This window comes from Ananas comosus, unplaced genomic scaffold (genome assembly GCF_001540865.1).
Source record: "Ananas comosus cultivar F153 unplaced genomic scaffold, ASM154086v1, whole genome shotgun sequence".
Taxonomy (NCBI): Eukaryota; Viridiplantae; Streptophyta; class Magnoliopsida; order Poales; family Bromeliaceae; genus Ananas; species Ananas comosus.
Genome location: NW_017890731.1, coordinates 15741 through 22804, shown reverse-complemented (window position 1 = coordinate 22804; position 7064 = coordinate 15741). Strand labels below are relative to the sequence as shown.

The window sequence follows — 7064 nt, the reverse complement described above, 5'->3', positions numbered from 1 at the left end:
ATGCTTTGGAGACGCTGTTTATATGGTGCTCGCTGCGAGATCTCCATCTGAGCATAGAAGTTGTTTGTAGTAGTTAATTTGCCCAGAAGTTATTTTGACATGTGACATTACGGCGGTGGTTGTAATTGCTTAGAGGATTACGTTGTTTTTATGCTTTATCAAGATAAGTAGTGAATTATGACTCTAATTCAAGCTATACACGGATTTATCGAGCGAATTGATGCAGGTTGAACCTTTCTCTTCGCAGCAGGTTTGCGAATCATATTAGGCTATTTTGGTGACATGGGAGGCTGGTTTAGAAGGTGTTCCAACTAAAGGTAAGCTGAAATTGCTGTGAGGAAACTGAATTTTCAAGATTCCGACTATATCTATTGATATTTGACGACTATGATGCCGTTTTGGAAATTGTTCGCAGCGGGCTTGCAACGGACTTTCGGAGTATCTCCGGCTGATGTGTAAAGGCTTTTAGAAGCTTAACTTGAGGTATTAACTGAGCCAAAAATAGGAATTTAAGCTATTGCTTTGTACTAAATACAATGTGTGCCAAAATTGGACATTTCGGTCGTAGTTTGACGCGCCTTCCGTGTTTCGTTTTCAGCAGAGTTGGGACTCCGTTGAGTAGAGTTTCAGGACTTCTTGTGGCTGGATTGAGCTTCATAATAGGTGGGTCAGACCTTCCCGAAATGGGTGAATTCCCTCTATGTCTCCTTTGACATCTGAGTTGAAGTTATTCCTTATTCATGTGAATATATGTATAGTTTATGCGACATGCATTGAAGTGTAGATCATATCGAATATGATAGACAGTAATGAAAGATTCGTGACTTGTTCACTCTATATGGTTACATGTTGTTAAAGTACTATGGATTCATGATACTAGTAGCAATTTGGCTTGTTGTTATCCACGAGGATAGAATGGTAAGTTCGTGAATGGACTAAATAGTTCTGTTGAACAACAAAGAGATTGATGTATTTAGGATTGAACGATGCAATGTGATGTATAATTGCTATACTCTGAAAGTTCAGGTAAAGGCCTTTGTTTGGCATATGCATTTCTAATTGTAGAAGGAATGGCATAGAGATCATGTGAAGAGTAGTTATCACTCATGCTTTCACATGATAGACTTGTATTATGATATATGTTCAAGTAAGTAACTAGAATCTCATAAGATGGCATAACTTGAATGTTATACAACTGAATATAATCTAGTAGATAACTAGATTTGGATATAATAACATACTTGTATAGTCAAGTAGAGATTTATATTGGACTACAGGATGTTAAGTCTTGTGTTTTGGCAAGTTTCGTGAAGTGAGTCGGAGTCTTGAAGAATCGGTGCGTGTTGTCGAAGATCGAAGAATTCAAGATTTCGANGGATTACGATGTTGATATCCTTTACCACCCCGGGAAAGCAAATGTAGTTGCGGACGCACTTAGCCGAAAGTCCGTGGAGAACCTAGCCTTGTGGGTTACCAATCAGACGCCCCTATGGTTACAAATGGGGAAGATGAATCTTGAGGTGGTGGCCCCAGAAATTCCGACTAGGCTTATGGCGTTGGAGGTCCAATCGACCTTATTGGAGAGGATCAAAAGTCTGCAATCGGCGGATCCGATTCTCCAGAAGGTGCGGCACAATGTTGAAAGTGGCCGTGGCGGAGATTTCAGCGTGGACGCGAGTGGTGCACTTCGGTTTCGAAACCGGTGGTGTGTGCCAAACGACGAGGAGCTTCGCAAGCTGATTTTGCAAGAAGCGCATTGGTCTCCTTATGTTGACCACCCGGGCGGCACCAAGATGTTTCACAAGTTGAAGACGCTTTATTGGTGGCTGGGAATGAAAATTGATATTAGGCGCTTCGTGGCAAAGTGCTTAGTATGTCAACAGGTGAAAGCGGAGCGTCGATTTCTAGCGGGGAAGCTTCAGAGTTTACATATTCCCGTATGGAAATAGGAAGATGTGTCGATGGATTTCGTCGTCGGCTTACCTCGCTCGATGGGTGGCCACGATGCAATTTGGGTGATTGTGGATCGTTTAATGAAATCAGCGCACTTTCTGCCAATCCACAACACTTGGGCAGGCGAGAAGCTCGCGCAGGTGTATCTTGATAAGGTGGTGAGGTTGGACGGGGTGCCGAAGTCGATTGTGTCAGATCGAGACCCCAAGTTCACTTCACACTTTTGGAGAAGCCTGCAGGAAGCCCTTGGCACGCGACTCGAGTTCAGTACCGCGTTTCATCCTCAGACAGATGGGCAGACAGAGAGGACTATTCAGACCCTGGAGGATATGTTGTGGGCGTGTGCCATTGATTATAAGGAGAGTTGGTGTAAGCACCTGTCGATGGCCGAGTTCGCCTACAACAACAGTTATCATGCGAGTGTGGGGATTGCACCGTTCGAGGCTCTTTATGGGCAAAAGTGCCGATCTCCCATTCATTGGAGTGATGTGGGTGAGCGAGTAGAATTCGGTCCCGACGTATTGCGAGAGGCGGAGGAGAAAGTCCACCTTACTCGCAAGAGATTGCTCACGGCGCAGTCTCGACAGAAAAGCTGTTCTGATAGGCGCCGTAGAGATTTGGTGTTCGCGGTGGGTGACCGCGTATTGTTAAAGGTTTCGCCGATGCGAGGTGTGAGAGGGTTTGGGGTGCGAGGGAAGTTAAGTCCTCGTTATATTAGCACCTACGAGATCTTGGAGCGGATTGGGACGGTGGCTTACCGAATTGCATTGCCACCCAAGCTTGCGGGTGTGCACAACGTATTCCACGTCTCCAATCTTCGCAAGAATGTGCATGATGCTGAGCATGTCTTGGTGTATGAGCCGCCGGAACTGCAAGAAGATATGAGCTACGAGGAGTTTTCGGTAATGATTTTGGCTCAGGAGGTGCGCAAGTTGAGGAATCGAGAAATTCCCTACGTTAAAGTCCAGTGGAGCAATCATAGTGATCGCGAAGCCACTTGGGAGCTTGAGACTGAGATGAAGATGCATCACCCTCACTTGTTCGAGGATTAAGTTGAGGTATGAGCTTAGAATTTAAGATTCTAAATAAGTTTAGTAGTATTGAGTTCGTTTCGAGAACGAAACTCTTTTAAGGTGGGGAGGATGTAAGGAAGTGAATTATCGAAATTCGAGGATTAGACTTCATTTAGAATCGACAAATTGTCGAGTGAGTAGGCTTCGGAAAGTCCGAAGGTGATTAAAATGCATAAAGTGCTTTAAGAAAGAGTCCGTGAGAGCATCAGTGCAAAACCTGCATTGGAGCAAAATTGTTCTCTGAGACCGGTCCCTGGCAGGGAGGGACCGGTCCCATCGGTTGGTGGTGGCGAGGATCCTTGAGGCAACCGGTCCCCGGCAGGGAAAGACCGGTCCCCAAACACTAGCCCAGCGAGAGAGCCAAAAATTTGGCAAGGGCCCGAAAATCCAACTCTCAGGCAAACCAGTCTCTCAGGCAAGCGACCGCGTCTTCGGGGACCGCCGTCTCATTCAAGCAGGAACTGGTTCCCGAACGCGAAAAATTCCCTCTGCCCGAATGGAGGCTCTCGGGGACACAGTCTCCCCGACCTGGGACGCGGTCGCCTCACTGAGAAATGCCAGTGAGGGGTTTTTGTAGACGTGGAAAGTTTGATGGAGGCTTAATTGCAAAATAGCCTATATGAAAATGGGGGAGGCGCGGCCTCTCTCCCTCATTGCTCTCATTCCCTCTCCTCACTCTATTCTCTCACTCTCTCTCTCTAGAAACAGAGAAAGGAAAAAAAAGGGAAAAGTTAAACAGAAGGAAGAAGAGTTCGAAGTAAGAAAAGGAGAAGTTGGGAGAAGATAGAGGCTTAGAGATTCATCTTCTTCCTTCTTTCCCTCAAGCTTGGAGAAGCTTTTAGAGTAAGCCCTCACCCTTACCATGGTTGATTGTCCTGTGTTAAGATTTTATGCTTAGAAATGGTTCGAATGGACCTATTGAAGTTAAGTTAGATGGTTTCGAGCTCGATTTTGAAGCTTGCCCATGGATTTCTCTATCGTTGCCAATCTGGCACGTTTTGGATTTTTGAAAGTCTAAGTTTTGATCTCGTTTAATGGGTCATAAACCTAATTACTACGCCGTCTTCGAACGAGTAGGCGAAACGTATCGTTGATACGACGGACGACGTGCGAAGATATCGCCGATAACAAGCCGCCCGAGGGTTTGTGTTGGCCCGAAGAGTCGAGGCGACGCAAGAATCGCGCGCGTCGAGTTACTAGCTCGCGCACACTAAGAGGTTGGGGGTCGGTGCCATCCGAAGTAGTTATACTGCTCCTATGTCTAAGTTCATCATGTTGATCAAGTAGCTATTGTGATATCGCATTATAGGGGGCGCCTGCTGAATGTAATTGTTACAAAATATTATTGCTGCTAGTGTTAGCTTAGTTTCCGTGGTGGGATATAGCGTCAGAAGCCTATATGCATGAGTTGAAACAGAGATAGTTATACCCTTTATGTGATGAATGATGTTATGTGAATAAGAACCTTTTTTAGTATGGAATAAACTAGTGTAATGACGGAATATTGACCTTGACAGTACGCTTAGTTAATGATTAACCTGTGGACGAGTGCGCATCTAGTTTAATGTCAACCTACGATGAGTAAGCTATTGAGAAGCTAGTGTGGTTGGGGTAACACTACAGAGTGAGAGTATGTATGCTCGATATATGATGATCTATCCTTATTGATTAGGATGTTCCCAGTTTATGAGGATTTGGATCGAAGCTCACATAGCCTGTCTGCCGCCTGTTGGTGGTAGCTCCACACAGGCTAGTGCACTCCGGAGGTAGGTTGTCACACGAGAGCGGCCATTGTAGTTGCCTTGAACAAATTGTAGCTGTCGCCGGCGCGTCTGCGGTGGGGCTAGTTGAAAGCTAGTCTCCTCCCTATGAGACTTACATAGTGCGATTGGAGCAGCCTCGATTTTGCCGAGAGAATTGGGTAAAGAGATTGGGTAACCGATGATCCATGGTTTTTGCATGATAGTATGGATAGCTACAGGTTCACATATGAATGTGCATGCATGCATTATTACAGATTGAGGCATAGTTAGATATTTGTATATCATATCTGCCTTAAATACGGCAACACTGCTTTCAAATTACAACTATCTATCTATGTCTGATCTATCTGTCTCTCTTCGCGTGCTTTAGACTCTTGGGTGGTGGGCTGAGATGCGGCGGGAAGCGCCCATGCCATGGCTGTGAGAGTTCGGCGGCGAACCCCCTGGGAACTATGAAGATAGTTCTCACCCCACTCTATACAGGTCGAGTTCGGAGTGTCCCCGCGGCGCGGGACGTGGCCAATGGGCCATTAGCGCCCTAGTGGTATTAGCTACATAGTCTTTACTTGCTCTGTTGCATTAGCTCTACCCTGTACATTATGTTTGAAGTAGATGATGTATAGGGTGAGGTTTTGAGAGCTGATTGTACAATATGTTTTGGAAGAATGTAAAAGATGAAATATTGTATCAAGTTAATGAATTCAGTGTTAATATCTCTCTTTGGACCACTTGTATGCTGTTACTCGTGTTGCTTGCTCTTTGATTGATTTAAGCACTGTTTGTGCTTCGTTGTCTATTTGATATATATGTAATCAAGTGTATTTCCTGGGAACTTGTGTATATGATCTCGTCGTTTTGAGCCTTGGGACAGCGGAGTTGCTGTCCGCTTCGCGTCGTTCGCACGCCCAAACGGACCAAAAAGGGTGTAGCGGTCTCGGGCCGGGGGCGTTGCGCAGCCGTGATCACCATTATTGATGGATTTTGCTGTTGATCATTCTTTCTTCTCTTTTTGCTCTTTGTTTGGGTGTTCCCTGGAGAACTTTGAAGCTTTGTTGGAGCTTGGTAGAGGAAGGATTAGCTTCACACCTTTAGGCATTCCAAACTTGCGTTGGAGCTTCTGACTGAGCGTTAGTATCTTGATCTTCTCTTTGTTGGATCAAGTTTTGGTAGTGGTTTTACCATATTGAAACCCTAAAAGTGAGAGTTTTTAGGGTTTAAAATGGAGATTTTTGAGTGTAGGCTTTTATATCTTAATTGTTTGACTTATAGAACCTTCCTTTAAGTTGGTTTTGAGGGTTCTTACTCTTCTTTGGGAGATTGAGAGGATTTTCACCATTTTCGTGAGTTTTGTTCACTTATCTTGTATTGCTTAATGTGGAACACACGGACCCTTTTGCAAATTGCGGAGGTTCGAGTTGTTTGGAGGCTATTTCGAGCTTCTTCCGCACCTTTTGCGTGAGCGGTTTGTAGAATGTTTTCGACCTTAAAAAGGTTCGAAAACTAGAATTGCCTGGACAGTCCTGAGAGTTTTTATCTCGGGGAACTTGCGTCCCTGCGAAAGAGAGACCGGTCCCCCCACGTGAACAGTGTTGCGGCAGCCTGCAGCAACCGGTCCCTGTGCTGGGCCGAGACCTGGTCCGGCGGAGCGCTTCTTTGCAGAGGAGAGAGACCGGTCCCGCCAGGGAGAGACCGGTTCCGAACGTTTGGCATTTTCCGCTCGTTCGCCCAGCGGATGGAGACGCGTCCCTGCTGTGAGAGACCGGTCCCTCTGGGCGAAAAAATTTGCCTTAGACCGGGCTGATACAAAAATTGGCCCGCTTCCTTCTGACGGCCGGCTCTGCGGGATTATTGTTACTCTAAGATGGCTTATATGGCCACACCACCCTATTCCCTTTCTCATTTCTCTCCTCACACCTCGGCTCCTCACACCTTCTAGAGAGAGAAGAAGAAGAAGGAGAGAAGGAAGAAGAGGAGTTTGCTTGAGGAGCTTGGAGCTCAACCCTTTTTCTCTTTTCCGACTTTGCACGCTTGGAGCTTGCTTGCTAGGGCTTTGGTGGTGGACCAATCTTCAACCCTTAGAGATTTGAGCTTGTTTATGAGGCATCTAAAAGAGGTTAGTACTTCGATTCCACCCTCTTGTTCTTGTTTTTTGGTAGATTTTGGCTCTTTGGAACCGTAGAATGAGATTTAGGGTTTGATGTGGGGCTTTTGATCTATGGGCTTTTGAGGCTAGATTGATTGGGTTTAAACCTTCCTTGGGCTTGGATGCGAAGGG

General features: G+C 45.7%; 1 long non-coding RNA gene across 1 annotated transcript; it reads left to right on the top strand.

Moving 5' to 3' along the window:
• Window positions 1-232: 232 nt before the first annotated feature.
• On the top strand, window positions 233-633 carry LOC109704160. The gene is made up of 3 exons (XR_002214196.1): window positions 233-317; window positions 416-483; window positions 599-633. It is a non-coding gene; the product is annotated as an uncharacterized LOC109704160 (long non-coding RNA).
• Window positions 634-7064: the final 6431 nt, after the last annotated feature.